General features: G+C 38.2%; 1 protein-coding gene across 3 annotated transcripts in view; it reads left to right on the top strand.

The window, feature by feature from the left end:
• LOC124154081 (connectin) overlaps positions 1-21,425 on the top strand; it is a 726,624-nt gene that overhangs the window by 493,176 nt on the left and 212,023 nt on the right. The gene's annotated exons all lie outside the window — the stretch shown is intronic.

Raw genomic sequence — 21,425 nt, 5'->3', positions numbered from 1 at the left:
AAAAAGAGGCTTCTACAATAAGGGAAAGATAGGCAAAGTAGTATGGGGCTCTCTCAGGAGCACTGAAACAGCGACTGTGTATCATTCGGTGCTCGTCTTCCGGATTTATTTTTCCTTTCTTCTCTCGCTGGAAAAAGAATAGCTCTTTTCCGCCGCGACTCCCGAATCGACGTCAGTACTTCTTTTTATTGCAGCTACCATCACGCAATCTGCGAGCGCAATCCTTGCGCCGAAGATTTTTCCTCCGTCTCTGATAGAGGGCGTGGAATATATCCTCCCTACTACGCCATCAATCCCCCTCTTTTCCCATATACACTTCCCTCTCACGCCGTGACTTTGAACATCAGTGGAGTGGAGCTGAAAGATGGAAGCGAACAGAGCAACGTCCTTCAACGACTCCCTCTCCATAGAAATTTAGTAGACTCTGTCGTTTGATGCCATGAGAGTGAACCTCTTTAAACGCCGCTATAACCCTACTGTGTCTCATAGTCTGCGTACTAAGCACTATCTTTGTATTCTGCGCGCGGTTGTATTCTTTTCTCCAGTTCTAATACGGCCAATTGCTTTTTTAGGCATTGCATTCGGAGAATTATAGTCGACAAAGGAAGAGTAAATTTTAAAGGTCTATAAAAAAATGTTAAAATTACATGGATTTCATTCTTTGACAGCATAAAATTTATTGTTACATTAACATAGTTACCTCAATTATAATTCCTTCCGATACTTTCCCAAAATAAGAAAGGTAAGTGCCGTTTAGTTAAGGTTGATGCCAAATTGCCCATGTCAGCCGTGTTATTTCATTTACTAATATTACGAGCTATTTGCCGGGATAAGTATTTGATTTTTTGTTTTTTCCCTCAGTTTTGTAGTGAAGTATTTCTTTGAGAGTGTCAGGAACGTGAAAATAATTTTTTTATGATAAAATAGGATCTTTTTAGCAATTTTTCATCATAATGATTGCAGTTATTTTAATATCAATTACGTTAAAAAATTCATGCTTTTTAATTTTTTAATGATAAAAAAATCTTACAACGCATAATAAAAAGTGCCATTGAAATAAAGTAATGTCTTCTATAGTTAATTTTTATATACCATCACACCTACAGTAATAGAATTCTAAGAGGTCGGTTCAGTACTATGGCAAATTGCATTTAATGTTTTTGTGTATCTTCTTTGCCCAAAATAAGAGGAAGAAGCGCTGGAGAGTTCCATTTAGTTATCATTTATGTTAAATTATTCATTTTCGCCAATCTCTTTCGTCAAATCATTTCGTATGTGTCTTTGAAATATTTAATTTTTGTTTTTTTTTTCCTCGATTTTTTAATCGAAATGAGTCTTAGAGAGTTTTGCTTCAGCGAAAGTTCATGTCAAACTATGATCTTCAAACAAATAATTTGGTCTAATCATAACTCGTAACCTTTTCCTCATAATTTTGTAAATGCCCTGTCTGCAACGTTGCTAAATTTTCCTCGCCCATTGTGTCCTCTTGTGTGTTGAGTTTCACCAAGCCCCTACTCTTTCTCCCTTACTCTCTGCCCCTGAACTCAAACTAAGTTTGTGCCCCAGCAATCCGCCATCTTGTTCTCAATCTGTCTTTTCCACTCCCCCTTCCCCCGCGTTCCACAGTAATGACTCTCTACCTTCCAACCCCCTCCAATATCTCTCCCGCCACCCCCAACCCTTTTCACCACCTATCCCTTCGCGTCCCCCCACCCTTCAAATTCAACCCACTACTTCGCATCGCGTTTCTGCCACTCTGCAACGGCCAACTCCTATTAATCCAATCATTTTCGGAGTCCCCTCCCCTCCCATCTCCACTTTTCCCATCAGTGACGCCAGAGGCGAGAGGGAGAGAGGCTGGTTGCCTCCTTCCCCTTCTTTGCCTCCCCTCCAGTGTTATCCGTATCGCACTCTATCCCTCTTTCTCTCCACTCCTGTGCCATGTCCAATTTGAACCCGCTCTCTCCCCTGCCAGATTGTTTATGCGGATAATTAGCTTTCTCTCAGCTCCGCCGGGGGTTTCAACTCGGAGATCCCGGGTGTGAATCCCATTCGCCCCGAGGGACGAGATCAGACTCATTGGGTGGGCATTCTGTGGACTGAGATATGTCGGAAAGGCTGCCACATTGAATAGTGTCAGTCTTAATATATGGTTATTTTTGGAGCGCGTGTTCTTTTATGAATAATGGTGAATTCGGTCATATATAATGCCTTATTTTTAAGGAGCGTGGTAGACTACTGGGAAGAGTGCTTGGCTGCTGACCCAGGGGTCCCAAGTTAGATTCCCGGATGAAGCCTTCAAACATTTCTAAGTAAAATCATTGGAGGGTTCTTCACTGATTCTGAGTTCTTTCTTTTTAAATACGAAAATGTAATTTGTGTCGATTAATGTCCCCCAATTCATTGGGGAATTTGCAGATGACTCGATCATGGGATTACTAAATCGCAGGTCACCGTGATCCTCCTAAATCAGTCCGGGTAAAACTCCCATTGGTGTGCTCCCTTTCCACTAAGTAAATAAGCTCTTATAAAAAAAAATTTTTTTTAAACCAGCCTTTATATTTAGATTACAGGGGATGAGCAACGTTTATATATGACACAAAGCAAAAAAACTCAGTGACCCCGAAAAACCAAAAGTGACGTATTAAAAAAGTCACTATATTTATTAAATTTTCAGTGAATGGTAAGCCCCCTATGTTTCAAAATGCCACCCCTATGCTTTTAAATGCCTACTATGTGGATATGCCTAAAGTGGATAACTTTTACTGTGGTCGCAAAACACGAAAATCGACCATTTGGAACTTCTTAGATCAAAAACATGTTTTGGGGGGCTATAGGTTGACTGGGGGGTGGTTAAAGGGGGGTTGGAGAGAAAAAGTTATATTTTCATGTATTGTCATCGGAAATGAAGAAGTGTGCAAAATTTCAGCGTTTTTGCTTCACAGGAAGTGAGTCAAATTTGAGTTACAAGATTTGTACCAGACAAACAAACAGACAGGTTGGTGAGTTGATATAAAGGCTGGAAAAAAAGGCTTCCACTCTGAGGAAAATGTGTGACCCAGAGAAAGGAACTGGCCCCATACCCTTAATGTGTAAAATTCACCAGCCTGTAGCTAAGTCCGAGGTGAAGTCTATTCTCACTAATCCAAACCTGTCTTCAGGTTGAGTCACGGAGTGAGAGTATGAGCCTTATAGCCTTATCAATGTAATGGTAATATTTGCTCTATTTTTCCTTTTTCACGTCATGGTCTCTATGTTAATGGAGAGAATTTTCCCTCATGTGTATTGTAAAATTAATATTATGAAATGCCATATCATATAAAATTTGATGATCAGGATTAGTTATAGCGGTTTTGTTTTTAAAATCGACACTCAATAGCTCATCCACATTATTTATAAAAGAACAAATTAGTCAAGTGCTGCAACATAGATATTAATATAAATATAAAATAGATATATAAAAATTAATGTATTTTTATACCAAATTATCCATTGTGATTTTTAAGGCTATTAGCATTCAGTAGGATGATGCATTCGTACAGTTAGGGGATTAATTCAGCTTGTGTGATATTGAAAGCATTTTAATGCACTATTTGACCCCCAAATTGCAGAAATAATTTCTGTACTTCCAATTTTGTGTGCTATAAATAAGTAATAACCTACGCATAAAAGATTGGCTCCTTAACGCAGCTGATCTTTTCAAAGTCATTCCACATATGCCAGCGTACTAGTTAACAGTATTTTTTTTATTTGGACTGAGTTTTTAGTTAAGATAATCCCCCTCACTTAGAATCGAGTTCTTCCTATTAGAAAAGTTGTTTCTCAAAATTGAACCTATCATTTTCAATTTCATCAAAAACAACTCATGTCAAATTCGATCTGATTTGAACAGCATATGACTTTTGGTGGAAAAGAACCATTAAGTGCGCATAGAACCACTATTTATTGAATAAATGGCAGGTAGAAGTATGTGATACTTTATGTGGTATATGACAAAATCTATTTTAAATGGTTATGCCGACACGAAACTTATTAAAAATAAAATTATTACGCGGATTCGATGGGAATGATTCAATTCTTGTTTCCCATCACAGAGGTACTTGGGGCTTATACGCCTTCCTAAATTGTCCTTCTCTTCTCATTCATCATTCACGCCAACTCTTCGATTCCTTTTATTTCTCATCGAACACCTTCTTTTTACCTGACCCCTTATTCTTGGCAACACTTCCTGGGTTGCCATAGACGACCGTCATGGACCGCTTAACCCCTAGAGGGTAGCTGCGGAAGGCGACCGCAAAGGGACCGTCTTGAGGCAGACGGTGGAGAAGTCGGGCATCGCGATAGGAAAACAGATAAAAGTAAGTTGCCCATCATCGTAAAAACCGATGGCAGTCGGAATTTTATTCACGGACCGTCGACTCCTTGTTCTCCGCCTCGAGAAGTCGATAGGCGCGATGTGTTTTTCAATTCGCGCGGAAGTCAAGTCGGCCGCGATCACCTCGCCCACGTCCGGGCCGTAAAAATAATAAAATGTCTTGTTTCTCGTCTTCTCAGACACAGTTTGAAATTCATGGCGGGGGGGGGGAGGTGGAGTGGCTGCAACCGGGAGAGATCGCGCGTTCGCGTTTCCCTCAGTCTTATTGCCGGGCGTAAAAACAAAAACAATTTCCAATTCCTTGTTCCTAGGGTCTTTTTCTCGGTGGTGGTCCCTTTAGAGCTTTGAAGGCTTTTAAGTGTTTCGCTGATGACTGCGAAGAGTGAATTGCTGCGGAACGGAGAAGTGGTCTTTCATTTCCAAGGAACAAACAATGAAGTGTCTTCGATGAATCAGCTGCCGTAAGCTGTAATTAGGTCATTCTGTTTGTTGAAAATTATCTGTGTGTCCTCTTTGCCTTTCATATCTAATTGCATTGATTAATATGTCCTCTATTTACCACAAATTTTTTCACATGTCTTTAAAGATGTGAGTGCATTTTTCCTACTGTTGAAAAAAATAGCATGATTAAGTGAAGAAATATGATATCTAAAATTTATTCAAAATTCTGAACATAAATAAGTTGGCATCCTAAATCTCTGACTGGCGTGAAATTAAAATACAATATCCAAATCCTTGGGTCTATTCCTTGGTGGTGGTCCCTTTAGGGTTTGAAGCCTTATACGTATATTGCTGATGACCGCGAAGAGTGAATTGCTGCGGAATGGAGACGTACTCTTTCATTTCCAAGGGACAAACAATGAAGTATCATTGATGAATCAGCTGCCCTAAGCTCTAATTTGGTATTTCTGTTTGTTGAAAAGCATCTGCGTTTCCTGTTCGCACTTGGTTTCCATTTGATTTGATGAATATGTCCTCCATATATTACCCATGTTTTTAAAGATGTGAGTTCATTTTTCACAGTGTTGGAAAATAATAGCATGATAAGATAAAAAATTATGTACCTTTTTTTCTTTTGGGGTCTTCACGGCTTCTTTATTCGGATGCAGAATTGTCCGAAATGAAAAAAAATTAATTGGTTTCCTTATGTAGCCAAAATTAATTAGAAATGCTGAGCATAAATAAGATGGCATCCTAAATCTCTGACTGGCGTAAAAACAAAGACCATATCCAATTCCTTGTTCCTCGGGTCTGTGGTTCCTTAAGGGCTTTTAAGCCTTTTACGTGTATCGCTGATGACAGTGAAGAGTCAATTGCCACGGAATCGAGAAGTGCTCTTTCATTTTTCAAGGGACAAACAATGAAGTACCTTCGATGAATCAGCTGCCGAAAGCTCTTATTCGTTACTTCTGTTTGCTGAAAAATGTCTGCGTGTCCTCTTTGCCTTTGATATCCAATTTCATTGGTTAATTTATCCTCCATCTGCCACAAATGTTTTCACATATTTTTAAAGATGTGAGTTCATTTTTCACACTATTGGAAAAAAATAGCTGGAGTTGGATAAGATAATTATTGAGATACCTCTTTTCTTTGGGGGTTTTCGCAGGCTCTTTTTCGGACGCAGCATTTTGCGAAATGAACAAAAATAATTAGATGCCTTATCTAGCTATGATTATAATTCAGAATGGTATGGCATTAGTTGGCATCCTAAATTTCTGACTTATTTCGAGGTGCAATTGGTATATATTGAGAGTTTTCACTTTTATATCTTTTATCGATACGGTTCAAAGAGTATTGTAGCGCATTCTACGATGCTAGATTTGTTTAAAAAAAACTCTAACTCTCTTACCGTGAATTGTTACATGTTCATTTTTTTAGAGAAATCCTTTTCAAAATGGAAAAAAAACCTAGGTAATCCTGCTGTCTCTTCATGAATGTCGATTCACGGATATCATTACAAGGTATAAATATTTCCTTTGTTACCATGTAGACTGAAAGCCTCAACACTTTTCAAGAATTAAATTGGCAATCGAGCTCAATATTAAAGAATGGCTGATGCTTCTATTGAAAATATATCGTATACAATAAATTGAAGGTAAAGTATGTCTTTATCGGTGAATCGTATATATTTCATTTGCTAGTGGTGCGACTTTGTTTGCTGTCTTTGTTCCTCATGACTGAGAAAATGGAGAAAATTTGCGGATTATGTGTGGCAGTATCTGTCTCTGCAGGACGTATTAAACCTTTTGGCTTCGGATAAAGGGGCATTCCGTAGGCTCTATGGGACTCGCCTCGTCTTCTTTAGTAATTTTACCCGTTATTTATGGAACTTGATCACGTTTCTCCCGACACTTTTACGACGTCACGTTCCTTGCCCACCTCGTAATCTCCCGCAGCTTCTATACTGCCGGGATGCAATCGTCTAGAAAGCAGGAAGCTAGGTCTACCTCTCGACTAGCGTCACCTCCTAAAATCCTTAGGTTTTCTTCAGCATGACCATTCAGAGAAGGATGTTTTGAAACCAGGTGCTGAATATTTGATTTTGATTCGAGCTGACAACTCTTAAATAAACCCATATCGATGGCAAAGTTCCAGCAACACGTATCTCAAAAATAGTAACTTTTCAGTAGAGCAAAAAAAACGATTATTTTTTTACTTGTACGATGAAATTAAAAACCAAAAGTTCATCAAACTGAAAAAGAAGCATTTATTTGCTAGCAAAGAGTTGTTTTTTGCTTGTATTTTATTTTTTAAATGTTATTACACTTTGTTTAAGATACCTGTCTCAAACCGGCAGAATTTGAGATACGCGGTATTAGAACTTAGCCATCAATACAAGACTCAGAGCCCCAAAATCTTATTATCGCAGTGTGTTTATTCTGTGCCAAAAGTAATGGTATTTCCTTTTAATTTTTAATTCTGCCATTGCCAGCTGAATTGAGGGGGTGAGAATCAAACGGGTGCAACTGATTTTTTCCCGACAGAGTTTGGCACAGAAATTCGGTAAAGAAAACAAACGAGATCAACTAAATATTTATAGCCCGGTCAAAATAGATATTGGCACTTGCATAAATTCCTAACGAGCTGAAATTTTACAGGAACGCTAGGAATACCGGTCTTATGAAATACTGAAAAGTCCCCAAAATTTACTCAAGGTCAAAGGTCACAAAATTTTTTGTTGCATTTTTTGGCCAAACGGTAGTTTGGCCACACGGAATCGATGGGGACTTTTCAGAATTTCATTATAGTGGTATTCTCAACGTTCCTGTAAATTTTCAGCTTGCTGGGAATTTATTTAAGGGTACCCCTATTGTTTGGACTTATTTGACCGGGCTATTAGTAGTGCATTTGATTTTCCTCGCGATGTCAGCACAGAACAAAGTCTCTCTCGTATCCCTTAGCCACCAAGGTTTTGTGTGTTTTTTCTATTAATTTCTGTATCCGACTCTGTTTAGAAAAGAATCACTTGTACCCTTTGGCATCTCACCGCCTTAATTGATAAGATCCCGCTCATAAAATTTCAGCTCATTTCATCCTCACCTCAATCCGTTATATCTTCTCCGTACCTACTCTAAATCCATGACTTGATTCAACTTCTTGTGCCATTTTCCTTGTAAAAAGCTATGATTTTCTCAATATGTGAGCAATTCTTCCGGAAAGCTCACCTTTTCAGGAATTTAAATTATTAATTCGTAGATATAAAGGGGAAAATATGATCTCATGAGAAAGTGTCGTCATAATGATACGATAACTGGCAGCCGTGACGGCTTATGAAGCAAAAATTGATGATTTAAAATTTTATTGGATGAGTGTATTATTAGGAGGAAATGTATTTTATAACTTCGCAATATCCCTAATTGTCAATGTGGACGTATGGCATTAAAAAATACAAGCTTAAATTAGTTAAGGGCACAAAGGAGAGTGGCGCTATTTTCAGTTTGATATTTTATTGCTCGTTCAACAATATATCCACTTCATTTTTGTGTCAGCGAAATACATATACAGTAGAACTCCAATTTTCTGAATCAGTTTGGACCGTAACGTATTCGGGTAATCAATAATTCGAGCGATTGAATTTTTTCACGAAAATTGGGGTATTTTAAAGAAACGATTTGATTTTCGTTACTGCATGCATTTTTAATTAATTGTAAATGAACGTACTCACAAACTCAACAAGGCAGTGAAACTTAAGTGTGTCACAGTAGCAGGTCAAAGACACACCCACTGATTCAGTCAGAACTAACAGGGGATGTTTGGCAAGGGGGAAGGAAGACAGAAGCCAATAATAGAACAGCATTAGGAGACGGAGACAGTGACAGCCCAGCGCCTTTACTGTCTTCGTGGAGGGAAGAAGAGTATTGTGCAAAGGCAGAACCGTTAATTTGCTAATATTATTTGTTTTCGGTTTCAAATTTGTTTTCTTTAAGTGACTCGGATAATCGGCGATTTGAATGGTTGGAATTCGGGTAATTGGAGTTCTACTGCATGATATATAAGTCCATACTTGCCTTCCTCATGAAGAAAACCATGAAACGGTCGAAATTTTTAATCTACAAGTGTGAGTGTTTATTTGTGTCTTCGAATTTATGGCCATTTACTTATATTTATCACCTGTGCGATCCTTCCTAAGTTATATATTGCCGAAGCAATTCAAGCCAGGCACGTAATTCTCCAGTCTCCTCCGAGTACTTCATCTTACCTGGGAGCGAAATACAAACTCTTGCTTTAAACAAGATGTGATTCTGTGAGAACTATATTGCATCACTCACCATCAACGTAGGCATGTGTGACAACTTTCCAAACACAGCTGAATGTAAGCATGACGTAAAGTCTGTGTGAAGTGCGCTCAACTGAAATCTTACGATAAAGTTGCATGGGGAGCGATCATAAGTTTCGCGAAACGGCATCAGTTTCCCTTCGCGAAAAGCAGGCAGGATTTGCCGGCGTCCATGACCGCAGGAAGACGGGAAAAGTGGGTGGGCCAAAGGAGTTTCGGCGGGGAAGAACGTAGAGCTACAGCCCCTTCGAATGAATGAATCCATTTCGCTCCGTGCGAACTATTTTAAAACGTCGGAGATGTGGCGCCCTTAGGGTGGCGCGTAATGAAACACACCCTTCGCTCAACCTTCTCGTTCCTACTTCAACTCCTTTTGGCTCAGATCCCTTATAATAGTCGCCGAGAGAGAGAGAAACTTGGAGAAGAAGAGAGGACCATTCCGTGAGAAATTCGGTGAGAATACGAGTTTAAAACCCGCTACGGCTTTCAGAAATCCAAAAGTTTTCGCCAATCCACTCCCGAACCATTTTCTCACCCCCTATATGATTGTCTCCCTCAACGCCCTTTTCTAGGAATCGAGAACCGAGACGTAGCTGCTCCTCCCCATTCACACGTCTGGATAGGAATGGAGTGTCAGAGCTAGGGCGCCTCTATAGACGAGGAAATGAAACCGGTCGTCGTCTAGGCACATGGCTCTTCCACTATCCCATCCGCCAATCTCCCCCGAGATCATATCCTAAGGTTCATCTTCTTCCTCCCCTTTACCCTAGCGACTCCCCGTCTGGATAGAATGATCAGAAGTCGTATCTAGGGAACTGTGGATTCCTGGACGGGTCTTACTGGGCGTTTTCTTCCAGAACTCAGCGCACTCCGCTCCGGCACCTCATCATTTCCGCTCTAATACTTCCGAAAGCGCATCGGAGTGCAAAGGCGAAAGATTTCGCCAATAAGGAGCTCATTCTCTCGGAAGGTCAATTATTATATGTACGTTTGACAACACGTCTAGGAAAAGGAGTGTTATACCTGTTAGGATCTTTACCATTACGTTTATGCTATCCCTTTTTTTTAATCTTGCATAAAGCCAAGTTTAAAATGCCTTTATTTATAGTACCATGCTATCAGGCGTCTCTAATTTAGCATTCTAGAAACCATTTATATTTAAGGTCACCGATTGCATGTTATTTCAATATTACATGACTTAGGGTGAGTGGGATTAGATTGTCTAAATATTTCAGATGGTTGCACAAGAAAATAAAGTTAAAATGATACCAAATAATGTTTCCAATAAGTTATTTAGCAAGTAAGAGTATGCAAAAATTTACTTGATTACAATTATAGTGTTATAGGTTATGAGCATGTGAACTGAATACGCAACTTAGCATGAAGCCTGTGGCAAATTTAAGCCACGTAACTCTTGCATTTCCTTAGAATATACATTAAACTTTTTTCAGCATAAGCGAGACCGAAGTGATAATCAGTAAGAATTTGGAAAAAAATCTTGTAATCATCAATGGCAAAATTATGAAATAAACGAATTGGTTTCATTTTTTTGTACTATTTAAATTATTTTCAATGAATTATGAGTTAAAGATAGATTTTTATCAACTATTTTTTACTAGCAATCCCGGATGTCCGTGGTGGAAAGCGTTCGAAGTTAATGAAAGCCCCTAAACCAATTACTACTCTGTGGGTTCATTGAATAATAGAAATCGTTCGACAATAATGAACCCTTTAGCTCGTGAAGTTAGCCATATCTACAGTTGCATCGGCATCAGTTGATCATGTTTTTATTCATTGATGCCTACTACTGAGATCTTTTTTCGGAGAAATAATTATTCTTCATTTGAGTGGAACGCTTTGCAGGTTACAGTGAAAATTCAGAATGTTTTTAAAGAATCTTCATAAAGCAATTCCGTGACTGGATACATATGTGTGCAATATTAATAAATTACGACCACTATATAGGCAGCTTGGTAATCTATACTCCGCTAGACTGGCCAGCCCTTACGAGACATCTCTCCCTATGACGACAAAAAGTATTCTTTACAGTACCTAATGGACTTTTGAAGTTGCACATTTTTGTGTGATAAATTCCACTGGTTGGTGCCTTTATCATACCCTTTAAAAGTATTATGAAGCGCAAAAAGAGAGCATGATTGCTTTACAAAAATATGTAACTCCCACAACCCATTCGCGCGCCTGCAAGCGTCGGCCCGGCCCGAGGTAAAGTAAAGGTCGGAGTAGTTTGCGTTTTTGAATGTGCACTGCAGAGATGGAAGGGGTGAGGGGGTGGTACGTGAAGCGGGAGTGCGTGACACGGTGGGATTCACGGCACCTCGCCGTATATATTCTCGGAGTCCTCTCTCTCGACTTGGAAACAGTGCAATGTTGGGAGGAGCCCGTTGATGAGAAGTTTAATGAGGAAACGGGAGCGCAGGAGACTGGTTCGCGCTCTGCCGAGCTCTATCCCGCCTGCCCCGAGGGAAGATATCCCTTTGTGACCTATCCAACCACCCGACAAGAGGCTTTCAAAGTTTTCATCCTCATGAAATGATAGAAATTTTTTTACCATCGTACAGGAATATTATTAATCGGTAATTTCATGTTTTCCCTACCGTGCCAATGGTTTTAACTGCTGATCCGCGGATTGACAGACGTTTGTAGCCATGTTTTACATTATATGGCGCAGCTGTTCTTTTGATTTTCTTTCGATAAGTTTAATTCTATAATCTGTTATTTTTACAATTATTCTTAAGGTTTTATGTTCCTATTAATCTGTTTTTGCGGCAATGTCAAATTTTATATCCAGATAGAATGATAGATAGATGATTTTATTAATCGGTAATTTCGTGTTTTCCTTGCCGTTTCAATGGTTTTAACTGCTCATACGCGGATTGACTAACGTTTGTTAGCCATGTTTTAAATAATATGATATAGATTTACTTCCGATTTTGTTTCAATAAGTATATTTCTATGATCGATTATTTTTAATAAAGCGTGTTATTATGCGTAATTACATTTAAATGTCGATCATTGTTGAAGCTGTCATTCAGATAGAATGATACAAAATTTTGTCTGACCATCGTAGTGAAATTTAATTAATCGGCAATTTTATTTTTTCCATTCGATTTCAACGGTTTTATCTGCTGATTTTTCTGGATTTAAGAACGTTCGTAACTATGTTTTAAATAATATGACACATGTTTCATTTCGATTTTCTTTCAATGAGTTAATTCTATTATCAATTATATTTTACTAATTGTGTTGCTAAACATAATTATTTTTAAGTATCGATCATTATCAAAGTTTTCATTCAGATATCATGATAGATAATATTGTCCGTCGTAATGGAATTTTATTAATTGGTAATTTTATGTTAATCGTTTCAACTGACTATCTGCGGATTTGTATCTATGCCTCAAATAATATGACACAGCTTTCTCTCGATTGTCCTTTTATCAAGTTTATTTCTATGATCGATTTTTCAATTAAGTGTCAGACTTCTCATCGCGTATGTTTTTTTACAAATTTGCCTACCGATACAGGGATTATAATTCTTTCAACAGATTTTATGCTCCTATTGACATTTTTTTGTGATAGAAATCTGCTAAAAAATTAATAACTGAGAGATGATTTCATAGCTCTACCAGATGAAGATGGACTCTAAAATGAATATGATGGATAGTGAATGGAAAAACTTTTAAATTACCATATTCTCAATAAATTCTGATCCGTTTTGATATAGGTATTAATTATATCAGCAATGGCTAACGAAGCAAAAATATAGAAACCACTCCATGATAGTAGAGCAGTGAGATCATTACGTATTACTTTCTTGCTTTAACATGAATGGAGAGTTTACGATGTGTGAATCGCGAAGGACCAAGTTCACTCTTGAGAGTATGATTAATAATAATATTAATTAAAAAATTTAACCACGACGCTAAATAAATGCCTTTCTAACAAGCCTTACCACGCCAAAGTGATGTTCAGGATCTGAATACGGATGCTATTTTCTGAAACTATATAGATAAGGTAGAAATATTTGTCACTACTTTCTTCCACATAGGCCCGGGTTCGAGAGATATATTCGCTTGTAAAGACTTCGCGCAACATGACATCCCTTGAGTAATCGCCGTGGTAAGGCACAATTCAGAGTTTCGTTTAAAATCCATAAATTGAGATTAAATTTAAAAAATCGCGAAGTAACTAAATAAAACGAATGGGAATAAAATGTAACAGTGATTTCAAAAAGTAGAAGAGATAAAAACACGGCCGCAGTTAAGAGGTAGCGATTACTCAAGGGATGTCATGCTGCGCGAAATCTTTACAAGCGAATATCTCTCGAACCCGGGCCTATGTGGAAGAAAGCCGTGACGATTTTTCTACCCCACTTATATAGTTTCAGTTAATAACATCCGCATGCAGATCCCGAGCATCACTTTGGCGATTTCTCCTTGTAAGGCAGAGCGATCAATCCAGTAAAATTGGAGGCGCGCGATCAAAGTCTTCCCGATCAAAGTCATCCCACATAGCTGCACTCGACTAGTCTTAGTTTGCGAGCGTCACTTTCGGAGCGTTTATGACTTCCCTCGTGCGACGCAGGTTCATCGACGCGGGCGGAATCACCCGTCGGCGTCGCCTTCAATCGCCTGCACCTTGCTTCTCTCACCCCGCAGGAATAGTTCCCCGCGAAAGGGCTGCAGACGAGGCGCCCGAGACCTAAGCGACTCCGGCCTTCATATGGCATGCTCGATTGCATTCCTTTAGAGAACCTAAAGAGGATGCATCCTTCCAATTCGACCGTTATTTTTTGGTGACGGATTATACGCGTCAAACTGATTTTATTATATTTAGATGTTCAGAATAAGCAATAGATCCTATCCAGCATTGTGCCTAAAATATTATTAAATTTAATTTTTGAGACCAATTAAAAGGTATAAGGTCACATTTCTTCCATCTTGACAGATCCATGTTGGTGACCGATTATGCGCGTAAAACTGATATTATGATCCTAAATTGTTCAGGATAAGCAGAGTAGACTCTGTCCAACATTTTCTTGTATCTAAAATATTAATAAATTCAATTTTAGAAAATAGTGAAAAGGTATACTTAAGTTTACATTTTCAAATTTTATCTACTGGAAAAAGGTTCCACTTCTTCAAATTTCGAATATTTCAAGATGGTGATGTAACTTTTAAGCGAATTTAAAAGTCAGCAGAAAAGTCGTGTAGAAAGTTGTAGAAGGTGCTATAACCTTTGGTAGCATGAATGAGTGAGAGTCGAGTTATATTCCTTCCATTTCTTATTTTTTCCTGCAATTACTTTCTCTGCAACACGCCACCGTTGCGCCGAAATCAAGGCCTTCCTTCGATTTTTTCCACCTGAAAGTCGGCTTGAGTTCTTCATTTCCCGGTTTTCGAATGACCGCGTTAATGTGCCTTCGAACAACCTAGTCTGCTGGCCGTTGGAGCAATGGCTGTAAGCGCCTTATCGCAATGGGAAGGAGAAACCATTTTTCAGGCGTTAAAAAAAAAGAGAACGGGGAATAAAAAAATCTATAGTTCATGAGAGCGGTGGAGTACTTATATACGAAGTATCGTCGGGAATGAAGTTAATGTCTAGTAACCTGTAACGGCCCATTTCAAGGGCCATCGCGTAACGTCCTTTATTGCCACCATTTCGACCGACGCTGGACGATGCTAACAGCGGACGGCGGCAGGCTAGCGCAATCTTCCACTGTATAGGCGTGTAAAAAAACGAGGACTCCCGTCAGTTTCGTTTGCAGCTTTTGGCCTGCTAAATCGAGTGCAAGAGAAGGCCTTGGGTAATATTCGGAGGTCATTTCGCTCTCTTCCCTTCAGTAAATCTTTCCACTTCACGACCCGTCAATACTTTCGTCTACTCTCGGTAGCGACTGTAATACTTACGAGGAATTCCAATGTACTGAGATATACATCATTTTGTACCGTCAATAATTCACTGAGCTATATTTACCCGCTGGATTGAGACCAGGTGATTCCTTCCGTTTCATTCCACATTCAGATTTCTTAGAAAATGAAATAACTAAATAACTTCATCCTTCTTCCTCCACTCAGTACTGATTTTAGTTTAATAATGCTTACAATACGAGAAAATCATGTATCTCCCTCAGTTACCTCAATTTCGCTGATAATTTGCTTCTCGTATTGGCACCAACATACGCTAACAGGACGATTTTCTTTTTGTGAAGAGATACTTCGAGACTCTTACAACGACACCATTTTTATATAGCATATGTATTTTGATAACGGTTTTTGTGGTTCGTATTTTTTTATATTTCCCAAACTAATGTTGTAAAATCCCCAATGTTTGTTGCAACTATAGCCAGTCTTTTCCGCCACTAAGTACTGATTTTAGTCCAATAATCATCTCATTACCAACGAAACATGAATCTTCTTCAGTTATTTCATTTTTTCCGATAATAATCCTCTCATATTGGCTTCAAAAGACGCTAACTATGTCGATTATCTTTTTGTGTAAAGATATTTCGAGATACTTAAAACGGTGAAATTATTTTACAAAGCATTTATATTTTGATAGCTGTGTTTAATTATATTATAACGTAATTAATGTATGTTACCTAATACTCAAGAAAAAATGTCGCTTACATGCTCATAGAATGAGAAACACGGAGATTACACGGAGAAAGAGGTGTAGTTAAAATTAACGCAATAATGCTAGTGGAAACCCATTTGGATAAAATAACGGGAATCATGAAATAAGATCTGATGCTTTCCCGGCAAATTATGTAGTTAAACTCTTCACGGGATTCCCACCGGGTTAAAAACTCCATTTCTGCCGACGGACGTTTCGAGCTTCGACTTAGGGCTCATCATCAGTGCTGCTAAATGAAATGGGGAAATTTTATAATTTAACTTTCAGCAGCCTTGAATCAAAGCTAAAAATGTGGGCAGATATGATAATTTCTAATCCGGAGGAAATTCCGAGGAAATTTAACCCTTATAATTCTCCGGGAAAGAATCAAATCCTATTTAAGTATTATTTGCAGTACCTAGTACATTTATATGAAGATTTTCCAAGTAAACTTAATGTGAAACTAGGTAGGCACTGTATGACATTGTGTAGAATCTTTAAAAATATGCCTTATTTGCCACAGTTATTCTCAAATGGTCTAAATGCTCTGCCGTGATATATACCTAGGAAAAATTTCCGATTACATGAGCGTAGAATGTAGTTTTTAACCTGGTGGGAATTTCGAGGAAATTATACCCACATAACGGGAATCATAGTTTAAATACCAGAATCCTTGCGCTTGTTGCGAGAGATAGTCCATTATTATGAGCCAGAAGTTGTGTAGCATCTACGTAAGTAGATAATTTTACCAGACTACGACTTAGGGAAATTCAAGTATTACGTTAGGCCAGTTTCCCACGGCCAATTTTTCCGTAAAGTCATTTTAAAAATATCGATTACCTGAAAGTATAGTGAATCTAACCTTATGACTTTCTACTATACGATGTATTAGAGATAGCTATTAATATGGTGGCTTCATATTTTGCTACTCTGTGTAGAGAAATGCTAGCAAGATCCAAGTTTTCCTGACTAGAATTTTTACGTGATAGTGATATGAAATTTATGTTCGAAATCCCATCTCTTTACGACAAGTACGCCAAGAAAAAAAGACAATATCGAGGAAATTCAAAGAGTATTTTACCAATTTAATCAGAACTATATATATCAGCTTTATCGTTAAACTTTTTGTTGAAATTACCAATAGCTTCGACATTAAAATTAATTCATTTTGGCTTGTTTTTGTACCGAAAAATAAAGGCTGTAACAAATCCACCCGTAAATTTATTCGAAAATGAGAGAGGAATTTTTACTGCACATGCCGATTTGGTTGTTAAAATTATGTTTCCATCGCTTTGTGCCAAAAAAAAATACCCATAAATTGAGCTCTGTGTGCCGAGGTGCTGTAAAACTGGATTATTCAATGGGCAAACGAAGCGGATCCGGTTTGCACTTTATCTGCATCTGTATTCTGCATGCGAGGGAATTATATGGTGAATATCATAGTGCATCATAACAAATGTAATGTTCTAATCGCATTTTATTAATGTCAGCAAAAATGTGTATTTTTTTTAATAGTCTGCAGTCATTAATTTCCAGCTCTATTTTTCATTGCGGCTCATATACCTTTATAAAAGCCATACTGCAGTGGGCAGTAATGTCTGTGAAGTAATGCCGTGAGTTTTAAAATAACATTTTGTCCGCATTACAGTAATATATCGCGCGCTCACCTAATAACCCATGTAATTTCTTTCCTAGTGGCCGTTTCGTTCATTTTGACTGAGGGAATTGATACGGTGTCTACCGCGGGAATATAATTTTTAATTGCCCATTTCGTCATCATTATTATTTGACCTCGCGATACTTTTTCTGTTTCCGTTTTCCCGGTACTTTTTTACTACCTCAGAAACTCTTTATGACGTGATTTAGAAATGTAAGGGCATCCGCTTTATAGCTGTGGGTAAATTACTCTTCTATTTAGAAGCAGTGCAGAAGATTGTTATCGTGTGTTGGCTATGGCAATGGCTTCGCGGAGGACCCTTGTTTGATTACCTGTTCGGCGTGGATACGTATTCGCAATGCATTCCAATCCCCTATTGTGGATTGCATGGATGTCAATTCGATTGCACTAATCCTTCCTTCAAATTTTAGCACGCGACCCATCCCATATCCCTCTCCACATTTATAGCATATGTAAGAATGTTGATAGTATAATCCGTATTATGCCTATGAAAGGAAATGATCGCAGCTATTGCTGGAAAATTAATGAAAACTGTCATTGAAAATTTGCATCCTTAAAGCTGGCACATGCCTTTAAACACAAACCTCCTATCTTATATTTTTATCAGAAGTAACTTTTCAATATTTTTCCAATCTAGCCAATAACGCACGGAAACAATTGCTTTTTTATCGTCAATTTTCCTCACTGCGCAACCTACTGTTTCCATTATTCATTGTCAATACCAGTACTTTTCCCTGTTACCGGCAATTTATCTGTCCTTCGTTCTTAAAATACTATACATTTAGTACTTAATTTAAATAGTCAAGCCAGCATCGGCATTCATTACTTAATTTTAGAATTTTACTTCTCTGCGATGTTTGGTAGTGCGCTAATGCTTTGTAAGTCGACGTACAGATTATTCTACCATTGACATTGGCATTAGTAGCGATGGGTATTTGCCGATTGGATGTATGATTAATATAATCGTGAAGAAAAAATATTTAACACATTGTGAGCATTCATATATATTCTGCAAATTAAGTGAATGCATGTCGGTATAATTATCCTGAGTACATATAACCAATAGCGTGGCCCTCAATAAGGCGTCCCATTCCGTGGGTTTCTGCTGCTTGATCTCCACTTAGCACACATGTAAGGAGATAATAATCTCATATTGCTCTCTTGTCGTTGGTCGTCCGACCCCTGACCTCTGCCCACCTTGTTAATCCAATCACCGATTTCACATCAAGGGTAGTGAGCTCTGGCATTTCCCTCAGTAATAACGCGGGCCTTTGTGTATATGATGGGGGGGGGAGGGTTTCCGCGGCTTTATTTCTTTGACATTTCCTAAGGATATGGGCTTGCGTTTACGATCATCAGTTTGAATGGGTTAACTCGTAATTACGTGAGCCTAATTTTTTAGCAATGGAAAATGGCATTTTTTCTTTTCGTAGTGCAAAGCTTTATGATTTTTCTATTACTTCTCGTCACTCAAAACGGTGCTGACGCATGCTCACAAGTGTTAGCGTAGAATTAGCAAATACACGCAGTGTTTTCTCTTATCCTTTATGCAAGGGAGATTATTTTAATGGTAGCAAAAGTGGCTCACCTTATTTATTTGCTTTTAATGTAAAATTTACTATAGTTCATAAAAGTGAAATTTTTAATTTTCATTTTTTTAGGAAACTTTTAAAAGTAATTGCAATATTTTTGAAACAAAAGTTTAATTTTATCCTCCTTAATATGTGAAACTGAATATTTATTTTGAGGAGGATTTATTGAAGGTCGCAGTAGTAGCATGGGCATACCCAGCGAGGGGCAGGGAAGGGCAACTGCCCCCCCTAAAAGCGAAAATAAGTTTAGTGCAAAACAAAATTTATTAAAAAATTTTCCATTTGAATAAAAATTATATTAGTACACATAAGACTTGAAACTAAAATAAAAATCATTATTTTTTCAAGTTTTATAATTATAAAAACTAATAAATTACTGTCATAACTTCCCTAAAATTTTTGTTTTATTAACCTTCAATCATGACATGAACCTTTGTGCAAAACAGTTACAACTTGAACGACCACGGCTAGTTCCCCCCCCCCATCCCTCCCGCCAGTTTTGATTCTGTGTACGCCCATGAGTAGTAGGCATAGAACGTATACAATACACTGAGAGATTTACTTTGCAGAGGATTGTGTTTCAGCAGTGCAACGTCATCTCATTCGAGGAATTCAGCATCGTATATGAATCGCTAACTGCAGAAAGGCATCATGTCCAAGTTGGATGATTTTTTATTTAACTTGTTGCTAGGTGCGAGACTAAACTTTTCCAACTAAATGGAAACATTTCATGCAAATAACACCGAACATATGTTTCTAAAACACGTTTTCTTTTCGTAGTAAGGATTCGTTCCTTGTAAAAGGAAAGTATTCTTTCCTTTCACGAGGAAGGGATTAAAAAATGAAAGGTTTTTACATGTGTTCCCCTTTTTAATCGTAGAAATTATATAAGTTTCAGTATGAATGTTTTTGTTCTAATATTTTGAAACACCTCCCACGGTTGTTGCATTGTACTTATTTATTTCCAAGCGTTTAAATCCTTTACCTTAGGAGGCATATATGATTACGTGAGGCGTTTAAGGGGAAGGGGGGCAAGCCATTTTTTACCCAATCTCATGAGAGGGTTCCTGGTGAGTATCGCGTTATTTTTCCGCAATAAACAGTGGAAAAAATCGATCTTAGTACTCTTAAATAGTAGTCTAAACTAATCTTAAATTAAAATAATTATATAAATGATCTTTTTTTGTAAACCCAACGCATTGAAGCATATATTAACATTGTATATACACTGATAATACGCATTTTGTACAATCTAGCGTGAGATTAGAGGGAGGAGGTTGAGCTAAATCTCACGTTATTTCACAGAGAGGGGGAAGGGGGGCCCAAAAATCGCCAAAACCACCTTGCACATTTAATGGACGCCACCTTAACTCATCGCGGGCTCTTTTAGGTTCTCAACCAGTCGCCCGGCAGAATCCGGAAGAATGGCTTTGCTGCAGGCGTTGGCTTCGATAAATGCCGAGCTTAGGAAAAGCTGAGTGTGGCTCGCTGTCCATCTCTCTTTCTCTCTCTCTCATCTCCACAGCTCCGTGATTCATTCTCCGCTGGATCTCCGCAAGCGTGCATAATCGCATCATCCTCATCGCTGCTCCGCTCGTTGTGATGATGCGACCGTTGCGCAAGCCTTTTCCATTTGATGCAGCCGCCGCCTCCTCCTCCTCCTATTCACTCATACCGATGTCGCTCAGAGCCCATTACGATTTCCTTCCGTGAAATAGTGAGCACTCCTGCCAACTGCTCCCTTGTCGACACCTGGAGCTGAACCGGCTCGACTGTCTTCAACTTTCATTTGCATCTACATACTGCACCGAAAGCCGACTAAAAAGACGTGTGGCAGGCGGTGTTAGGACAACGGCCGTCTACACATAAAAAGCAAATGCTCAATCGATATTTATAGCATTTATTAAAGTCCTCCATGGCTCGGGGGAAAAACGAATTCTCATATCTGTTTATTCGGTAAAATATCTCTTTTAATTTATCGCTTCTGCCGCACCTGGAAATAGAGTGAGTGTTAACCCTTTCTAACCCAGAGCTGTTTCTGAGAGAAATCAAATTTCAAGATTTTTCATTTTGAAAATTTTACACTCAATAATAATTATCCTGGCAGCTAAGTATTTCGTCATTAAAATTTACACTACAAAATAAATTTTAGTTTAGATATTTTCTAAATGGAGCTCAAAGTTTAAACATTTTTGATGTTGCTTAGAAGCAACATTGGGTTATAAAGGGTTAAGATGATTTTCACCGTATCGCTCCAAAATTTATCTATTCTTAATTGTTTGAGCAATCTAAGCCTTGTGCGCAGCCTCCGAGTCTCTTCAGTAATAAGAAGGAAAAATATAATAACAATAATTTTAATGCTCCCAA

The sequence above is a fragment of the Ischnura elegans genome, chromosome 2 (assembly GCF_921293095.1).
Source record: "Ischnura elegans chromosome 2, ioIscEleg1.1, whole genome shotgun sequence".
Classification (NCBI taxonomy): domain Eukaryota; kingdom Metazoa; phylum Arthropoda; class Insecta; order Odonata; family Coenagrionidae; genus Ischnura; species Ischnura elegans.
The sequence above is the reverse complement of the archived record's forward strand: the minus strand, read 5'-3'. Positions and strand labels throughout refer to the sequence as shown.